Source organism: Tenebrio molitor, chromosome 3 (assembly GCF_963966145.1).
Source record: "Tenebrio molitor chromosome 3, icTenMoli1.1, whole genome shotgun sequence".
NCBI classification, from domain to species: domain Eukaryota; kingdom Metazoa; phylum Arthropoda; class Insecta; order Coleoptera; family Tenebrionidae; genus Tenebrio; species Tenebrio molitor.
The window spans coordinates 12,152,485-12,173,831 of record NC_091048.1 but is presented as its reverse complement, the minus strand read 5'-3'; the positions used below and the strand labels follow the sequence as shown (position 1 = coordinate 12,173,831).

At 35.8% G+C, this 21,347-nt stretch overlaps 1 long non-coding RNA gene and 1 pseudogene across 2 annotated transcripts; both read left to right on the top strand.

Annotated features, from left to right (window-relative positions):
- The first annotated feature begins 6,707 nt into the window (after positions 1-6,707).
- On the top strand, positions 6,708-9,891 carry LOC138127053 (sialin-like; annotated as a pseudogene).
- Positions 9,892-13,710: 3,819 nt separating this feature from the next.
- Positions 13,711-19,820, top strand: LOC138126063 (uncharacterized). 2 transcript variants are annotated; one of them, XR_011157599.1, is made up of 4 exons: positions 13,711-13,897; positions 14,120-18,452; positions 18,501-18,824; positions 18,884-19,820. It is a non-coding gene; the product is annotated as an uncharacterized lncRNA (long non-coding RNA). The 2 variants fall into 2 exon arrangements; XR_011157598.1 differs by having other exon boundaries at positions 14,120-18,824.
- The last annotated feature ends 1,527 nt before the right edge of the window (positions 19,821-21,347 follow it).

The following is a 21,347-nucleotide window of genomic DNA, read 5'->3' as shown; positions in this document are numbered from 1 at the left end:
CTCGCGGCCCTCATAAAATTTGCACCCCAAGGGAGACCCAAAAACCTAACGCTTGGCAGGACTTGTTGAATGCTGGGTTTTACTCGAGCTCCATGGCACACTTCCGGAAATGTGATCAGGTCTATTTTCCCTGAGTCTGTGTAGCCTGACAAGCGCGTTGTGTTTTCTTTTGCTGTGGAAAAGTAATGTTCACTTCAACCGATGAACTTAGAGTACCTCAATTTGTTGACTTACGTAAAGCAGGTAGGACCTTTCCCTTAGTACTAAATCACGGGTACGCGGGAAATGTTAAAGTCGTAAGGATAGGTGCCACAACCCACCGGACCACCCAAGGCCGCTCGCTCCTTCTATAGCGTATCTGCCGCACATTGTAAATTAACTTGAAAAGGAGAAAACATGCTAAGGTTCTCGTCTAGTGCTCGCTCCCGCTCGAACGGTCCGAAGTAACTGTTTTGTTTGTAATGTACATGACCCTCCTGTTTTCTTTTGAATTTGAATTGTGTTGTTTATGAAATCAGTTTTGCTCAATTTTCACTAACTGTCCCGTCTACGTTGTCACTTCGGACTTGTTCGTATTTTTAGGAGAGGTTTTTAGCGGAGCCTCATTCGGGGTTCTAGGAGGATGGCCAGAGCTCACCATTTTCCTAGAGTTCTAAATGAGTAGTCTTCTCACATTTGAGGAGACTTGGGTGCCCTCTCCCGAGACGTTTTATTATTCATGAATCCAGGCGTTAACGAAAATGATAACTTTGAATAAATAGCTGGTTTTAATTATTGTGTTGTTTTATTTGCACTCTTCTGTGTGGTTCACAAACCCTGTTGGAACGAATCTGGTAATGTTTAATTTGTATTTAAAAAAAAACCACAACGTAGGGAAATTAACTAAGTACGATCACGCGCTCTTGGCCAGTTTTTTTTTGAATTTCGCGGGTTTTATTTTTCATTGTGTATGTTGGTAGAAAAAAAAATGAGATGGACGCTTGGTGGGAAATTTGAATTACCCACTTGGTTCATCACAACGCAGTGAATATTTATTTAATGCAAAGTTCCAATTAAAATTTACCTTTATCAAAAGAAGAGGCCATTTGGAAAAGGAAAATAGGAGTATAAAATAAATTTTTAAACTGTTAGCTGGAATAGTGTCAAAAAAATGACAATAATGCTTGAACTACATCGAATTGACTGACAGAAATTTGATGTCCCACTTTTTTCGCCCGCGATAGTACTTGCAATACTCGTCTATCGACTCGTACTGCAAACCGTACTCATGCTCGCAAACGTGCAGTTTCTGGCCTTGTGATACAAATAACTATTACACCATTTTGAACAATTTAATTTCTTAAAGTCTAAGGCAAGTTTTCATGGAGCAACACTTTTTCGTTTTCTTTATTCATAACAGGTTTTTAATAGGAAGAAATATTTCTCTTAATAAAAACGTGTTTTTATTATCTCCATATTAGGCCACTTTGTTAAAATCTTTCCCCAATTTTGCTAAAAAAATAATCATTTATAAAAACTCTTAAACACGCGAGTATAGTTCTACGAGTATTTCAAGAGAATTTACAATTATAATAGCCCACCGATAACAAAGTTGGCAACAAGTTTGTTAGGGCATACTATTAGTTGAAAACAACTCTAGGTTTGCAAAGCCCAATAATTGGTTACGATAGCAGGTGTGCATTTTAAGCTTACTTTAAAAAGTTAGAGTTATGGATCACCTAAAGCAAAAGCAAAGAGAAATTAATCCGGAAGAAAGTACAAACTTCCTAAGTAAATTATTCTTCGTGTAAGTATTAGTACATTTCAAAATGATCACAGGTGCAGCTAGAGCTGTTTCAGTTATACGAGAAAAATCCTCATTAAAGGGTTCCGAACGGATTTAGTTGAAAATCATATATACGAAGTATTTCCGTCCTACCGCTCCGAAAAATTGGGAAAAAGATTGGAGAAAATCTGCAAAAAGCAGAAATCAAAGAGAAAATTCTCAATGCCTCGTTTCCTGTGGAAATATTTCGGCATGCAAAACCTTCTGTTCCTGGCTGCAATTATAATACACATCGGGACAATGTACATCTTCTAATTTTTACAGTCGCTCTAATTATTTCAAATTTTCTAGGCTGCTGAGAACAAAACTGATAAAGAAATTCGTCGGGCATTTTTCAAAAAATCACACCGTTTCCAATTCAGACGGATGGCTATACGGCTCATATTTGCTCATGGTAGTTTTAGTCAGTAATTGGTACAATGACAATTTGCAGCTGAGGATCAAAACTTTCTCTATCAAAATGCGTACAGTTTTCACTACTCTTATATACAGAAAAGTATTAAAGATGAACTCGTCTCAACTTGAAAGCACGTCAGATGGCAAGATAATAACTCTGATTACAAAAGATGTCGACAAATTCGAACATTCCATTTCTTTCGTCACTTACATGTTTCATTCCTTCGTACAATTTTCGATGGTGTGCTGGTTGGTCTATACCCAAGTGGGATGGTTAGTGATAACTGATAACATTCGTTTCTGTATTCATCATTGTCATTTTAATGCAAAGTATTCTCCTAAGCAATCTGAGAATCTGTTGAATTATTATTAAATGTGATTTTAGTGTATTTGGCGTCCATACCTACTCGTATCACTAAAGATTAGACTTTTAAAGAAAACTGATAAACGGTATCAAATCACTAAGGAAATTTTAAATGGGATTAAAATATTAAAATATAATGTGTGACGTATTTAAACGAAAATTAATCAAATGTAGAAAGTAAGTATAAATTTGTTCTACTTATCACAACAATTCCATTACACTACATCTTTGTTATTTTAAAGAAGAAGTTTGTTACACCTACAAAATATTTTTGTTGCTATTTACAAACTTTACACTATTCGACTTTTTTCTTAATGTAACCAGAAACACATCGATACGAGCGACACCGTCATCGTCCTGAACAGTGCCACAACAGATTTGCCGCACACAATACGTAAACAAGGAAAATTAAATTTTGTAAGGACTTTTGGTGATACAATTCCTAACTGGGAAACGTGTCAAGATGGTGGTGATGATTCTGACAACGCAAGCGAAAGTGATACCTTAATTGCAAAAGGAACCTGTGCACAGAAAATTTACCAAGAAAAGAAAGATCTTGCAAGAGTTAAATTAGGAACGTACAAGAAATATTTTGCTCATGGTGGAGGAATAATGATAATTTCGTTAATTTGTGTATTATTCATTGGTGCACAATTGTCAAAGACATTAATACATAAACTAGAAGCTAAATGGTTAGTTCTAGTTTCAACTTGTATCATGAATTACTATAATTCCTCTCTTTCAGGATAAATATTGAACAAAACCTTTTAAATTATACACTCCATAACATGACAAATAATGAAAAATATGAAAACATGAACCAGAAGCGGCGCTCTGGCCGTTCTGGCGTCGACAGCGATCTTGGTAATGTTAAGAGCGGTTGTATTATTTCTTATGATCAAGAAAGCTTCGACCAGTATCCATAAACTAGTTGCCACAAAAGTTATTAACGCGCCAATGCAGTTTTTCGAAAATCATTTTGTAGGAAATATTCTAAATAGATTCTCCGAAGATTTGCTCTACGTTGACCAAAAAGTTCCTATTAACCTTTCCAATATCATCAAAGTGAGTCTGATTTTGTCAAATTTCTCTTACTACACACCTGCTTTCAGTCATTTGTACAAACCGTGGGAATAACAATATTAATAGCGACAGTGAATATGAAATTCATCTTACCTTCTCTAGTATTTTGTATACTGATGGCCGCAACAACCTACATCTATTTGAAGACAGGCAGAGCACTGAAACAACTAGAAATTTCAAGTAAGTTTTAATGAATAAAACAACACGCGCGTAACTGAAATAACTAGCCCCGAGTCCATTCGTTCGTCACATGAATGCTACCATTGAAAGACTTCCAACTGTCACAGCTTCAAAAGCTGTATTGTATGTGATGAATTTGACAGACATCTAGACGTATACACCTCTGCATCTTACACGTACATGGGTTGTACCTATACACATGGATTCGTTTTAAACATCTTTAGCACTGTCTTCATTGCGATCGTGATTCTTATCTTGTTACTTTTTGGCGATGGTATATTACGCCATGAAATTAAACACAATTCGTTACTTTTTTATTTTTCAGGCACATCTGTTGGCTACATCGGCTTAGTACTTTCACAAAGTTTCATGTTGGTCCATATCCAACGATTGGGGTTCTTCAGGTGGGCCAAGTTCGAAACGCATATGACCGCAGTCAACAGAATCCTTGAATTTTCAAAACACAATGAAGAAACTAGAGATGGAAACTCTGCAGCAAATTGGCCTAAAACTGGTGATATAAGATTCGCAGAGCTAAAATTTTCTTACAAGAATGACTCCAACTTCGTATTGAAAGGGATAACTTTTTCCATAAAGTCTGGAGAAAAAATTGGCGTAGTTGGAAGAACTGGTGCAGGAAAGAGTTCTCTAATTTCAACTTTATTAAGACATTACAAAACACAAGGAAAGATATATTTCGACATTGTAGACATTGCAACTCTTCCTTTGGACTTTATCAGGAAGAATATTTCGATAGTTCACCAAAATCCCTTTTTGTTCACTGGAACGATACGTGAAAACATAGATCCCCTAGGAAGATACGCAGACGAACAAGTCTGGAACATAATCAAAACCATCAATTTGGAAAAGCTCTTCTGCAATTTGGAGCATAAAATCAGTGGTGTCGATTGCAATTTAAGTATGGGACAGAAACAACTGATTTGTCTCGGAAGAGCCGTCATTCAGAGCAACAAACTAATTGTCTTGGACGAAGTTACGGCAAAAATGTAGATTCAGAAATTGAAACAAGAAATAATAAAAATGAATTTTTCCCGTTCCACCGTCATTGTGATGATAATACACAAGTTAGATTTTATCAAAGATTTTGACAAGGTAATGGTGTTGGACAAGGGTAGCATTGTGGAATTTGACAGTCCGCAAGCGTTGCTAAAGAATGACAAGGGTATGCTTCACAAGATGTATACGCTTCAATGAATGTAAAAGAAAACACGAAACACAAGTGTATTGTTTTATTGGATCTTTTCACGTAACTTTAATTTTTAGCCTAATTATACAGACTGATTCACATAACTTTCCGCCCTAAGGAAAGTTAAATGCAGCCAGTAATACGTTATTCGGTGATAACTTGATACTTTTATTTACTATGAAATCTGGACACTCCTGGCATTATTGACAATCACTTGACAGTTCCTTGTTGTATAATTCTGAAATAATTTTTGTTAATTAAAGTGTGCTCCAGTGACGAAAGGATCGATATGATATTAATATATAATTAGTCAGTTTCTTAAATGAAAAAAAAAATTGTCGATAATTACCATTTTTAAATTTTTATAATTGAGACTTTTGTGAGGGATGTCCAAACCCTACAAAAGTTTTAAATTATTCATGTTTTTGAATCAAGTTATGAATTTACAATGCGAAAACGTATTGCTGGCTGTATTTAAATTTCGTTAGGGTCGGAAAGTTATGTCAATCACCCTGTATAATGACATTTTTATAGGAGTAATTTATATCACTTTAGTCCTCAAGTTCCTGAAAAATTAATATAGTAAAATTATTAGTTAATTGTTATTAGTTAAGTTGTAATTGATTTCCACTGCTTGTTGGGGTAGGGGGAATAAATTTATTATAACTTTAATAATTATAAAAAGATTAATTTCAATAACACCCAGTATTTACAACATAGTCTGATATCATTTACAATTGTTATCAACGATGTAGTGTTGTTGGTGGCGATTACAAGGAGAAATAAAATAAATTAAATAGCAAGAAAACCGATTTAACCAATTTTGAGTAATTGACCTTCGAATTGAAATGAAAAATGAATGTGAAATATTTTGCTCAACTAAGAGCATCAATCGGATTCACAAAGAAATACATAGGGAATTTTTCTGGCACAGTATCGTTAAAGTGTGATCATTTCCAATGGTTTCGGAGGCAAATAGTTATTTACGATGCAAAACCGTTACATAAAACTTTTTGTACTCATAGCCTCAAAATCGGTATTTCTTGGTTGTCCTCGGAGTGCGAGAACAACGATTTCTCGCACGCGGTGTTTTACTTTGCAGCAGAAACCAGGGGAAATTGCATTGTAAGTTTGGTGTTTAATGAGGTAGACAAACGGAAACGTCAATTCACTTTAAACAAAATGGACGTTTCGTCACATTTGTAATTGTGAAATTAATTCTTAACAACACAAGAAATAGGTAATCGTGAGAGACAATTTTTCAATTTGTACATTTATCACAAAGATCATCAAATCAACAAATCTCGATACTGCAAAATAAAACAAACAATAAGTTATAATAAAATTTAATAAAAAGTGTTCATGAGAATTTCTATTGTTCTCTTAATTTTACCGATCACTCTATACTTGACTTTCCTTTGGTCAATAATTCCCTTACCACGTAAAACAATTGCTGCAGCCTATCAACTGAGTTGTCTTCATTAATAGAAGCCGTCCAAAATACCATGATGTAGGCAGTACTTATGACAAATTATAAATTAAATTATTACACCAATGAAACACAACTTAGATCTCTCCATTTACACCATCAGAATTAACCTAACGCATGTGTACACATTACGTCATAATAAAACCTGTAATAAATAATACAAGATGAATGGTGAAAAGATTAAAGTGACACTAAATGCAATTGAATAGAACTGTTAAGTCAGCGTGAAAGAGTGGTGTTGTAGTTTGTTCAAATAAGTATTTTATTTCATATGTTTAATATGTACTTATTATAAATGTTGAGGAAAAAATTGTTGTTGTATCAGAAGTGGGTATGGATATGTAATTATATCCAAGTTCTGCACTTCAAAGGAAGACCCCGTTGACATTGGTTATTAGGCAAAACCGTTTTCCATTTTGAAATTATGGCCGAAAAATCCGGTAAGAATCACATCTGTTGTTTGAATATCGGTTCAAATTACTTTGCTTCAGAAATTGTAACATGTCAGCGAGTCTTAGGACTCATGGTCCTCTTGGGCTTTATGATCCATCACATGCTTCGCGTGAATATATCAATAGCCATAATCGAGATGGTCAACAGAAATAACACCACGTCGACAACTGGGACGAAGAAGAGAAGAACAACATTTTAGGTTACTTCTTCTGGGGCTACGTCCTGACCCAAATCCCAGAAGGACGACTGTCGGAAACATTCGGATCAAAAATAATAATCGGAATTGGGGTCTTGACCGCCAGTCTTTTAACCATCTTGACCCCCATCTCCAGCTACATGAACTACTACTGCCTCTTATTTGTCAGATTCGCACTAGGTATCGCACTGGGAATACATTGGCCCTCGATGCCACCGATGGCCATCAAGTGGGTGTCTCCCACAGATATGTCAAAATTTTTGTCGCACATGACCGCTAGTTCTTTGGGGGTGGCGGTCACCCTACCCATGTGCGGATATCTGATAGATTACTGGGGTTGGCCGAGCGTCTTTTACGTCACGGGTACCATAGCATTGACGTGGACAATATGCTGGTTTTATTTAATTTACGACTCACCCGAGCAACACCCGAGAATTAGCGAAAACGAGAAACTGAAGTTGAGACACGAGATCAAAAGAGATTTGCCTTCAGCAAAAAAGAAAAGGACTCCTTGAACGAAAATATTAACCTCGGGTCCTGTATGGGCTATCATTATGGCTAACACTTGTGCTTCGTTTACATTTTTCATTGCTTTCATGCAACTACCCACCTATATGAGTCACGTCCTGCATTTTAATATTAAAGCAAATGGATGGTGGTCTAGTCTGCCATATTTTGGTACGTTTTTCTTTTTGTTCAACTGTATTTTGATTTTCTTTTGTTTTCAGTGAGATATTGTACATCTGTAATTTCTTCTTGTGTCGCTGATGTCATAAAAAAGAGTGAAAGACTTTCAACGACAGTTATACGAAAAACGTTTTGCTCTATTTTATTCTTTGGGACATTTGTGCTGTTCGCCATACAAGCCTTCTGGGGCTACAGCAGTATTGTTTCGGTGGCGGTTTTCACCTGTTCTTTAGGTCTAATGGGTTTGGCTACGCCAGGAATATTGGCAAACTCTGCGGACATAGCTCCGGCATACTCCGGAACCATTTATGGTATTAGTCAGGTACCTGCCGGTTTAGCCGGTTACGCTCTAACAAAAATCGTTGCTGTAATCACCAAAGATGAACAAAGTTTTCAACAGTGGACCTACGTATTTTGGATCTTGGCGGGAGTCAATCTATTCGCTTTCTTATTTTGTCTCATCTTCACATCTGGAGACGAACAAAGCTGGAATCACAGTACAGACGACGCAGAAATGGAAAAATTACAAAATGATGGATCTAAAGAATGTTCTTAAATATACATAAATACAAAAAAAAGTTGCAGATCATTCATAACACAAACTATGACAAATACGCTTCACTTGCTCTTTCAGTGTGTCTAAAAATCAAGACTGACAACACTCATAATTGCTACGACACCCGGGAATACGGTATTATTATCTATTTGCAGAAAATTAATACCTAATCTTTAAAACTCGACATGCTATCGCTAAGTACCAAATGCAACTGAAACTCATCGAAATGTGGACCTGCAGAAATCAAGAATTATTTTTTGTTGCATTTTCCGCGAAACGCGAGCAGTTCTTATTTTCCAATAATAATCGCTGAGACTCTCGTTGTGACGTCACGGCAATATACGAGCTCTGGTGGCCGGCTTGTTATATGAGGGTCGTTCGGAAGTTAGTTCTCGGTCTGATAATGAAAACTCAAGATTTCCGGCTGTTTTTTTATTTTTTATTTTTTTACATAATATCCTTCCAAATCAGTACAACGATTTTCTATCTTTTTGATACCTTCAGAATAATGCGATGCCTCCAACTCCGCAAAATGAGCGTTTGTCTCAGGTATGACTTCCTCATTGGAAATGAATGTTCATCCCCCTAACCATTTTTTCAAATTCGGGAAGAGGAAAAAATCGCTGGGAGCGTTTAAATAGGTCTAAACGCTCTTGAGAAATGTTCAAACGAACGCGTTTTTGAGCGACTGTATAGATAATACAGGGTTATTCTAAATGATTGTAGTCGAAGTAGGCGTGAAAACTGAATGTAAAATTTATGGTTGCCGCTCCACATAAAAAAACATCAAAATGATGTGAATAAGTGAGTACACACGGGAGTTAAATTGGGTGCAAAACAACTCAGTATTTCTGAATTCAATCGCTAATTTAACAAAAATTAATAAAAAGTCCGCACTTTTCACCTAAAAAATGACAGTGACAGCGACAAAACTGACAGTTCACATGAAAGCGGCAAAAATGTAATAACATGGGCATGGCCTACTTCGACTACAATCATTTAGAATAACCCTGTATAATAATATATCGAGCGATCATTTAAAAAATAAATCGAGTTTGCTTTGGAGCCTATGCTATAGCATGGGTTGCCATAGGTAACACGCCGACTCGATTTATTTTTTAATTGATCGCACCGTACTATCGTATATAGAATGCAAAGTCAATGTATGCGAAATTTTTTGATTTATAAGCTTAGCCCCAAATATAAAGATGTCGCTTGTAATGTTTCTAGCACAGGTTTCTATAAATACAGTGCATTCACTTTTGTTTTAGACCAGAGTAGGCTATGGAAATTTGGGCGAGTTCTATGGTAAGACTGTGGCTGAATGACAATATACATCATGTATAATATTTGAGGTTACACTTTCTTGTCAAAATTCATGACCATGTAGCCAAGCATTATCAATTTCCAATTAACTACATAGTTTCGAGGACTCAATAATGTGTGTATTTAGTGATAAATGTAAATATTGTACAAATTTAACTAATCTGCACTACTCTGCAGTCAAGACAAAAGTGTCTCCAAAAAAAAACATGGTCGTTCATCCCCTGTCGACTTTACTGTCAACTGTCGACTTTCACCCCCGCCCCTAGCGGTCGCTGATGGTACCGACACCGGTACTACCACGGCTTCCTAGATTAATAACTAATAAGAATCGAAGCCTCTAATACGGCTGGTCGAGTTCCGTGAACTGTCTGTTCCTTCAAAAGCATGGATTTATTAGTACTGGATACGGCAATACCCTATAAACGTAGGTCGACTTTGAAAAAACATATCACAGACTTCGGTACCTTCCCCCATTTTATTCTAACCTGTATTAAAATATGTTTCTCTCTGTTATTACAATACGTAAAGTCCATTCACGTTGGATTTTCCTAGTCAAGGTCAAATAATTCAATATTGTAGCGGTGTGATTTTTGGTTCAAAAATGCTTTAGCTGTGTATGTCACCAATACGGGCTGATAAAGTAACCAACTCATTCGTAGACTGTAGAGGTTATGTTATTCGCTGTCAGCAAAGAAACAGTCATTTTTCAAATATTGTTATTAAACTTTCTAGAGGATAACAATAGGTAATAATAGATCCATTTTGTTATCACTTGCACTAAAAATAGTGTCAGTTGTTAATCGGTATGATAGGATTAGGAACATACAATAGCTACCTAACTCCTACCTACTGGTGTATTTTTCTGCTTGCGTTGTTGATTAAGTGAAAAAACACTTAATGACTACATTGACTTAACCTTCTGCGACTAACATGATGAGTGATGATGATGAGGAACCAGAATAAGTTAGGTATAGAAAATGAACCCAATAGGAAATTGTGTGAAGTTTCTTTCATTGGAAGCGATGGAAGTAAGGATTGCATCTAAATGATGGAACAAATTTGGCAATAAAATTTTAGTTATTCAGAGACACATATACGTTTTGATTGTGGTTGTGACGTTTCAAGAATGTATTGTTACAATTGCATACCACAAAAGAAAGGTGTATTTTGATTTTTAATGATTTTTTTTCTAATTTAAGTTTTTTCGATGTACATATTACCTTTAAAATAACGTTGTATTGTTAAAACTGCTCAATAAAGGTCGTAAATAGATTATAATCATGTTAATACATACAATACATTAAATATTAAAGGATTCTAACTAATTAATTTTCGAATTGAATCTATTTTTTCTTGAGTCCGTATTAGCTTGCGGGTTTCGTCACATTACCTCAGTTGTGGAAGGTTAACGCAATTTTAAAATTAACCTTTTTTCTTTTCGCCATGGTAAAATCATCCAGGAATAGAATTTTATTAAAAAATCTGTGACTTTATTTCACACGTCAAACTAACATTCAAAATTGAAGACGTCAAATCGCTTTATCACGAATAAAACACGATAATGTAAAAATTACTAGGAAAGGAGGCGCAGGCTTACAACGTGACAACAATTTGGCAGGGAAAATCCAACGTGAATGGACTTTATGTCGTTTTGATGTTTCGCAAATGTCAATTTTGAAGTTTGAAATTAATTCAAAAGTCTGAACCTGTGGTCTCAACTGTCATAAAACTTCCTGAATTCGTAAAATAGAATAATTGCAATAATGAAAACCTGCAGAATTTGTTCTACTCCTTATAGTTCTTCAAGACAAGACTTATCTTTTCACTGGTATGTACCTAAAATAGACGATTCTTTACAAATACCGAAGACCTGGGTGAAAAAATGATTTCAGTTTTCCAAAAGAAACCTTCTTAAGAAACAAATGGATATAAGTGTGGAAGAAACAATCAAAGTTGCAAACAATGCGGTTATTTGTTCAAAACATTTTCGGAATTCTGAATAGGATGAATGTAAAAAACCATGCAAAATTTTAAAAAGGGTTTGTATAGGTATCTTCACAATATCTGAATTTTCCTACCACACCTAATGCCCCCTTTAATCTCAATTTTGCAGAAGAACATTGTAGTGGCAACAAAGGTAGAGCGTATAAAACTTAAATATTTAATTTCTCTTTCATAACTTACTTACCTATTTTTTAAAATTGTTAGAAAATAAAACTACGGCTATTCAATCAGTAGATTCGAGATATAATGCAGATGTAACAGTAGAGCATTTTAGTAGCCCTCGAAAAGCAAAACGACATGTAAATATGATCCAACATGTTGACGAGCAAAGGGAAATACACTACGAATGTAAGAAAACTGCGAAAGCTCTAAACAAAAACAAGATAAGAAGTAAACTTAACAAAGTTGTATTATTTAATAACGAGAAATATAAGAATCTGTTACGACTAATATTTATTTTGGTGTTTTTTTGTAAGTTTCATGGATACTTGTGAGTTTGAATTTACGTACAAATTAAAGTTAAGTGGTTCACAAAAATATAGGTAGTTGTTGAAGGCAGACAACTCTCTTCACCTTTGTAGTCCAAACCTGGATTTCCTTTTGTGAAATCTTTACCAACAGCATTGTCAGTGTTTCACATTAGAGTGAAAAATACCTGGCTTTAGACGAATTAGTCATTCTTAATATGTTCAAGTTCTAAAACAATAATACTTGATAGAGTTAACGGTTCAAATACTCTCGAACTATGCAAACTTCAGAGAAACAGATTAGAAAAAAGATGACACGAATGACAGGAGAGTAATAAATAATTGATAGATTGAGAATTTAAACCAATCAGAGTCGGGGGACTCGCTAAAGGATAGTGCTAATACCCAGATAATGCGTTGAGAGCGACAGAAATAGATGGTACGTCTTGTTCAACTATAATGGCTGTACGCCGTATCCAGTACTAATAAATCCATGTTCAAAAGCAAAAGTATAGTATCGCCCTCTACCAAAAAACGAAAATTATTTAAATTAAATTAATGAAAAATCGTATTAATGTTTTTTTTTCTATCAATAATCTACTTTTTGAAGTAGAGTATGCAACATACAAATTACGATTCTTTTTAAAATGAGATTTCTACGCGGTTAAACAGCCACATACACAAATGTATAGTGGCGCCCTCTCAGGAACAGTAAAAATGCTCGCAACTGATGAACTCGACCAGCCGTATTAGAGGCTTCGACTCTTATTAATCTAGGAAGCCCTGGGTATACTCCGTACTCTGGTAGATTGCACGTTTTTTGACAGAAGACAGACACAGAAACCGGTTTGGCGGGAATTAATCTGCAGGGATACAATGGTTTTCTACATAACGTGAAACAATTGAGATGGAGAGTTTAGTATTTTTCACTGCTTTATGTTTTGGAACTAGAATTTAAAAACGTGCAATCTATCACCGTACGGAGTATACTACCATAGCTTTTATTGGCGGTTAGTTTGAATTCAAAAGCGGGTATCTCAATATTAACCGTTATGAATCCTATACACTTTTTCTTACACGTGAAATGACACGTTTGAATTTTTTGAGGCACGATTAGTACACTTAGGTATAAGCTGCGCAAGACTGCACCACATTAAAGAAAGAATCTTTAACAGTTTTTATAAATAACAACACAAATAACACGAAATACAATTATAGAGAATCACAATAACGTCGAGTGAAACCGTAACATTCCCTGGAAGTAGTTATATCCACATTGGTACGTTTATGCCCTTAAGTCGGCTTTACACCAAGGCAACAATTGGCAACATGTTGCCTGCAACATTTGTTAGTAATGTTGCCGGTCATTACTAAAAAATATTTCAGGCAACATGTTGCCAATTGTTGCCTTGGTGTAAGGCCGCCTTTACGCGTAAGAAAAGTTGTCTAACTTACAATGCCCAAAAACCGCAGTCGTGCAGTTCCCATAGGTGTTCTGTGGTTCGCATTCGCAACGCTCGTTCCATAACTTCATTACCTTCAATAGGTTATTATTTCTATGGTGCAAGCAGTTCGTGTTGCGTGTTTTTGTTTTGGTTTTTAAGTTCAAAACTTCAAACGTGCTTCAAACCACTTCAAACAGTGAGAGTGCGACAAGTGAAATTGTAAGTTTTTATTTTCATATTTTGTTTGTTAAAGTCATTATTTATTATATTATTCATTATCACGGTCATGGTCGCTCACTTGCAATAGTTTGATTGCTCGCGGTTAAAATTTACTGATTGAGAATGTAACGTGAGTAGCGTCATTTTTAGGTTATGTTAAATTTTTGTAATATCGAAGTTTGTGCTGAACGTGGTTATTATTTATGCTGTTGTATTTTACAGAATGAAATGTGCGGATCAGTGGATTGTTGTGTGTGGTTTTTGAGAGATGAGTTATCAGTTATCACTCAGGATTTGGTATTTTGATACCAACAAACGGAGACATCAAGTTTGGAAGTTAGTAAAGGACACCTGAAACAATTGGCAACTCACCACTGAATGGTAAGTTTCAAAGTATTTAATTGTAGCTTTCTCAGAATGCAATGAATATGTTCAGTAAGTGGGTATGTATCTTATTAATGCAGATCATTGTTGCAGTAAATATTAGAGCATATAGGTCAATTATTTCACATGTCAATTGCAAGTTTGTAACAAACTACCCTGCCTTTATGTCGTGTAAGATACTTCAATTTGATTTCAAGAATAGGAAAGATTTACCCAACGAAAGATAAAGTTTTAAATATGACTGGAAGCGGTGTTAACTAATATGTCACACAGATTTGTATACTAGAGCCAAGTACAAAGACAACATTGCCAACAAAACAAAATCTTCTTGTAATCAAAATCATCTGTGGTCAAATACAGGGTTATTCACGAGAGGGGTACTTCTGAATTTTTATTTTGCCCCAAACCAACAATACCAATAGCAGTAACTACTAAATCAAATGGTGTTATTTCTTTTAAATTAGAAATCAAAGTTAGGTAGATTTGTCAAAAATATCAGATTGACAGATAACCTGTGGTTAATCAAAATTCAACAAATAAATTAACAAATTAAGTTAATGTAAAAGGTGTTCGAAGTGTCTACCATCGGCTTGTAAACAACCGCAGAGGCGACAGAATTCTTTCCACACTCTCCATAAATGAGGAGCATGTCAGTTTTTCATCATTATTGTAAAAACAAATTTTTCGAATTGACAAAGAGACAGGACTAAGAGCCATCGTGGATTCAGTTATTTTCAAAATTTGAAATCAAGGTATTGTTGCAATGTGTATAATGGGTTGCGGCAAAAAGAAATTCAGAAATACCCCTCTCGTGAATAACCCTGTATGTACGACTATAATAAATGATTCCTTAATTTACAAAACTGGATATTACTGGATCAGATAAAGAGTAAAGTTATCTTTGTCATGCCAATTTTTACTTTATAATTCCCACTTTTCCATTGATCATTGAACTATTGCATCTCTTATGGAAAAAATTAATAGGTATGTAATTTAACTCTCTGAGGACAGAATAATGTGTAAAAAAAAGATTAATTTTTTTGAAATTATTTATTGATTAGTCGTATTAAATACAAAATAATTTTTAAATGTAACAGAAAAGTTGCAAAAAAACCTGTAGGCCGTGGTTATTTTCGCTAACCAGTAGGCACCAATGTACAATTAACAATAGAAGTTACTTTTGATGAAATACTCAAAAACAAAATCTTTTTTCGTTCGTTGCATTTTTACCTGGTCGGGCTCGTCATCTTACGTGAATAATCTCGTATGCAGGGACGTTCTAAAAACGCCGCAAGCCGGGCAGACGTAAATAATAATAATAATTATTATTAACATTGAGCGGAGCGGAGATCAGTGATGATCTATTAGCTCCCACGCAAAAATAAAAACTTTAAAGTTGATTGTCCACTCTGCTTTTAAAAACATTTAAACTGACCGCACTTACAGTTTCTTCAGTAAGCTCATTCCAAGCAGCAAACACTCTATTTGGAAAAAAATTGCGCCTGGCGTTGGTGGTGCAACATTCAGTTTAAGTTTGTGACCTCTCAAATGTGAATTGTCAGTCAACCTGAACAATCTTTGGAGGGAACTGTATTTTGCGATGTTAAAAACTTTAAATGTCCAAACTAAATCGCCGCGCCTTCGTCTCTTTTCAAATGGTAACAATTTTAATCTCCCAATCCTGTTCTCGTAGGACTCCAAACTCGTTTGGTAGCTCTCCTTTGCACTTTCTCAATCAGTTTGATGTCGCGAATCAATGTTGGAGATCATATCACGTTTGCATATTCGAGCAGAGGTAGTATATGACTTGTATATTTTTAGGAAGGTTGTCTTAGAAGGCCGAGAGAAAGCTTTGAACATGACATAACTGCTTGTATTTGCACGTTTAACTGCGCGTATAATATGCTCTGACCAGGATAAGTCGCTAGTGATTGTGACGCCCAAGTCGTTATTAGAATCTATGCGTGTTATGATTTTCTTGTCAATGAAATATTGGACAGCTGGATTCTTTTTCCCTAAATGCAATACCTTACATTTACTTATCACTGTTTAGTGTTAGAAGCCAGCTTTCACATCATTGCGAAATCCGATCTAAGTTACTTTGCAGTAATGATGACTGTAAAAGAGGGTTAGCATAAAGCTTAGCATCCTCGGCATAAAGGGCATAAGGAACATTAATCACTGCGCTTAAGTCTGCGGTATAAATCACAAACAAGAGAGGCCCCAACACTGACCCTTGCGGCACCCCAGAAACAACTTGACGCTCGTCTGATATCGAGTCGGCCACCGTCACGTGGAAGGTACGATTGCTCAAAAAGGCCTGAATCCATTTCAGCAAATGTCCACGAATTCCAAAGTGAGAAAGCTTGACCAACAAGCGTTGATGAGGGATCCTGTTGAATGCCTTCTCAAAGTCTAGGTATAAAACGTCAACTGGCCTAAAGTTATCAATTTCCAGCGTCCAATCATTCACACATTCTAGAAGGCAAGTGACAACCGACCTTCCAGGAAGAAAGCCATGCTGTTGTGGGGGAATAACATTATGTTTTAAAGCAAAATCTATTAGCTGTTTGGAAATGATACGTTCCATTAGTTTGCAACAAATCGATGTTAAACTAATGGGACGATAGTTGGAAGCCAGAGTTTTATCACCGTAGATAGCGGTAACAGATGCTTTAAGCCACTCTGTAGGAACAGTTGACGAGAAAAACCACAGCTTCATAATGTGAAGCAAGGGCAGAACTAAGGTCTCGGCACAGATCTTTAAGGTTGACCCCGAAATGTTGTCCGGCCCGGGGGCGCTGGTTAATTTTATGTTTGAGAGTTCTTCTAAAAGTAAGGAATCATTTAGTTCGATTTCATCCAGTGAATCGACAATGTTTAGAATAAGAATTGATGGGAAATTTAATAAAGATCCTTTAACATAGACCGATTCAAAAAATTTTGCGAGAATGTTCGCGATTTCTAAGTTATTCTTACACAGTGAACCGTCATCCTTTATTACTCTAGGCGTAGACACTCTGGAGGATATCTTGCTGTTGATATACATACTTGTAAACAGCTTTAGTATCTTTTTCTAGAAGTTTGTTTTCGTAATTATTTTTGGCTTTTTTTAAGTCATGAGACAACTTATTCGAATATTTACGATGAACCAAATAATCTGACTCACTGTAACTTCGTTTAAATTTTAACCATAGTTTTATGTTTTAATCTAGCGAAAAAGTTATGTGATATCCAGGGTTTTTCTCTGTTGATTTTAATTTGTTTTTTCCTAGTCACATGGGCAGTAGCAACCGATAAAAGTTTATGAAACAGGTTCCACGCTTTCGTCGCATCTTGAGTATTATAGACTGGGAGCCAATCAGTTGTCGTTAAGTATTGTTTCAATTTTTGTTGATCTACGATTGATATTTCATGAAATGTGTGCCTAGGTTGTTTGAGGGCATATGTTTGTAATTTGAATTCAATAACTACATGTACATGGTCCGATTTTTCAATAGGAGATTTGATATCAATGCAAGAGATCATGTTTTTGTTGTTGGTTAGCAGGAGATCTAACAAGGAGGGACAGTTGCCGCTGCGGAACGTTGTAGGTTCCGTAATGAGTTGTTCGAGTGTAGAGCTCAGTAGCAAGTTGGTAAAGTGGGAGGCGGAGTTGTTACCATATAATGGATCTTTCACTGGCCAGTGAATCGTTGAAAAATTAAAATCACCCAATATCACCAACTCACCATGCACCATACTTAGATTACGAAGTTGGTCAATTAATTTTATGTCATCTTCCTGAGATGTATCTGGGGGTCTATAGACACAGCCTAAAGTAACAGTCGTGTTTCCTTCTCTTAACTGTAGAAATAATGATTCAATGGTTGGTACTTTTATGTTTAACTTATTTATATTGTAAGAATGAAAAATTGATCTCTTAAGAAGTATAGCTACACCACCACCCCTACTTTCTGTCGTCTCGAAATATTAAGTAGTTATTAATGCCTAATATTGAGTTGTTTATAGGAGATGATAACCATGTTTCTGTGAGTAAGACACATACAGGACTCGTATTTTGTAAGTAGACTTGAAAACTAGGAAGTTTTGCCATAAGTGACGCAATATTAGTGTACATAACAAGAAAATTGGAAATTATAATGTCATTTGACGGACAGTTTGAATCCTGGTAAGTAGTAATTGAAGAAGGGGATATTCATTGCTATTGTTTCAATAGGATGTCGTTTTTAAACTTTTCAACAGCGATCTTATAACTAGGGCAGGCGACGTCCCAAACTCCATGATTTACTTTTAAATCAATTTTGTCACGTTCAACACGTTTGATGCAATTAATGCATTTAAAAGTGGTAGCTGGACACTGGGATATTGTGTGATCCATCCCCTCGATATTAGCACATTTGGGACATGATCTTTTCTGCTTGCAATTTTTTGAGGAATGTTGAAATTCGTTACAATTGTAGCAGGGCAAAATTTCTACGGTGTCAAATACATAACAATGATCATACCCAATGAAAATGTTTCCAGCTGCAATCAGTTTGTCGTAAGTAGCTCTGACAACCTGTACCACTGCTTGAAAAATGTCTCTATTTCTTTTGGTAGGCCAATACTTTATTAATTTACAAGAAGTGTCCGATTTAAGCGCTACATTAGTCCCGAGTACATGTTCTAGAAGTCCAATAAATTGCGCTTCTTCATATCGTTCTGTCATGCCAACAATTTTTAGACGAGGATGAACACCTTTAAGTTCGCGAATGTCATATTTGTCTGAAAGCTTCTCTAGGGCCAATTTTTTAAAACGCACATTATCATCTGGACAAGAAAAACCCACCAGTAACCCGCCATCCTTAGTATTCTTCACTTTATTTACAGACAGTTGACCATCTACAGGATTGATCTCCTTGCTCCGATTTCAACCCTCAAACATGTAAATTGCTCCGAAGGATTAACCCTAGCCTTTCTGGAAAGTGGCAAATTGCTCCGGTGGTCTGTTCGGTACCTGAGAGAATTAACCCTTCAGTAGGCGCTTATTATTTTGACACACGAGTAGGCATGTATTTATTTTTTCTATCACAAATTGATTTCTTATAATTTGTTTTAACCAAATGGTAAGTACAGTTGCGAGCAATAAATCTTAGTCGTCAATGTCATTCTTTGACGCAATAGAAAATGCTCTATTGTGAAACATTAATAATTGTATTGTTTTTCACATTTTTTTGACACTTTATTGACGTGAGTATAATCAGACGGGGATTTTTTTTAAAATTTGTGACAATCTAACCAAATTTTGAAATGAAATTAACGAACAAAATTTATTGCTGGCGGCTGTACCTTAATCTATACTCTAACAAACAAACAAAAAATTTTAATCAAATTAAATTAGGCAACATTGTTCAAATTTCAATGTCGGAACAAACATGTCATATTTCTGACAAGAAAAAATATAAAATTGTGTCATTTTATCCAAGATGATAAAAATAAATCACAGCCGCCACTCATCCACATTCATCATGAATCGATAATACAGGCTGTGGCACAATTCACGCCCCAGAGGAAACTGACTTGTGCCGACAGCAATAACATTACTGGAAAGACTGATTCTTTTTTCTTATCTGCTTTTTTAATCGACTTATGCCCGGTTTCTGAAACGGTCCAATAACTAACTGACCGGTTAAATCAAGCGTTGCTATGGAAACGCGAGAAAGTAACCAATCACTTTACAGGATTTTTGTATTTATGGGAGAGTTAACTAACTGGCCCGATAAAATTGTTTCCACAAACCGGGCCTTAGAAGCATATCAAATCCACCAATCCCGTTAGTCAAGCTCGGAAAAACTAGGGGAGAACAGAATGAATGAGGGCGTTGCTTGGTTTCCAAAAATATTATCATTCTACTCAAAATATCTGGTCGACTGTATTTTATTGTCAAATTTAGCACATTATTGCACTGTCAAAAAAATGTAGGATAAGAATAATGTCAATAAATTTAATAAAAGTTGTCATCGTATAGCCCGCAACTATTAATACAAATTTATTATTGGGCGGAAGTCGTAAAGTAAACAACAAATGGTGGTTCTAAAAAGAAGCGAGTTTAATAGAACGAAAGCAAATAATAACAAAACGAAACACAAACAAAACTCAAAGAAAGAAGAATTAAAGGAGATGCTTAAAATGTCCACCATTCATTTCGAGACACAGTTGTGCACGCCGTAGTAAGTTTAATTTAGAGGCTCTGACTATTTCAGGTGTAATGGTTCCAAAAGCTTCTTCTAATCTGTTTCGAAGATTCTCCTCGTTATGAATGGGTCGGTTGTAAACAACGTTTTTCACGTACCCCCCATAAGAAAAAATCCAGAGGATTGAGATCCGGAGATCGTGCAGGCCAGTGGCGTAGACCACCTCGTTCGATCCAACGATTAGGATACATTCGATTCAAAATACCTTGCACATTGCGACTGAAATGGGGTGGTGCCCCGTCATGTTTGAACCACTCTTTTACGAGAAAAATCAATGGAATATATTCAAGTAAATGAGCCAGTTCCATGTTTAAAAAGTTTGCGTACACAGTTCCTGTTAAACGCATAGGGAATTCAAAAGGTCCGATTTGAAAATAAAGAATACCTAAACACGCTTTCTTTATTTTTTACAATCTTGACTTACCACTGAATCTTCCACTAGTCCTGACTACAAATTTACGGAAAATCGACGCTGAAATGCACGCGGATAAGTAGTCCTTGGATTATCGTACGACCAGACATGCAAATTTCGATGGTTGAAACATCCCTGCCGACCAAAACTTGATTCGTCCGAAAACAAGATCCGTGAAATTTTTATCTTCTGCCGCTTTATTAAGCAATCAAACACAAATCATTTCTTCGAGCAGGGTAATCTTCTGGTTTGAGATATTGCACCCGAGTATAGTGGAAAGGATGAAGTATGTTCTCATTCAAAACGCGATGTACCGATCTGCTGGAGATATCTATCTCTTGGGCAATTTCTCTTATACTCCTAGTTCCATCTTCTTCAACGATATTCAGTATTGCCTCTTCATTAGCCAAGGTCCGTG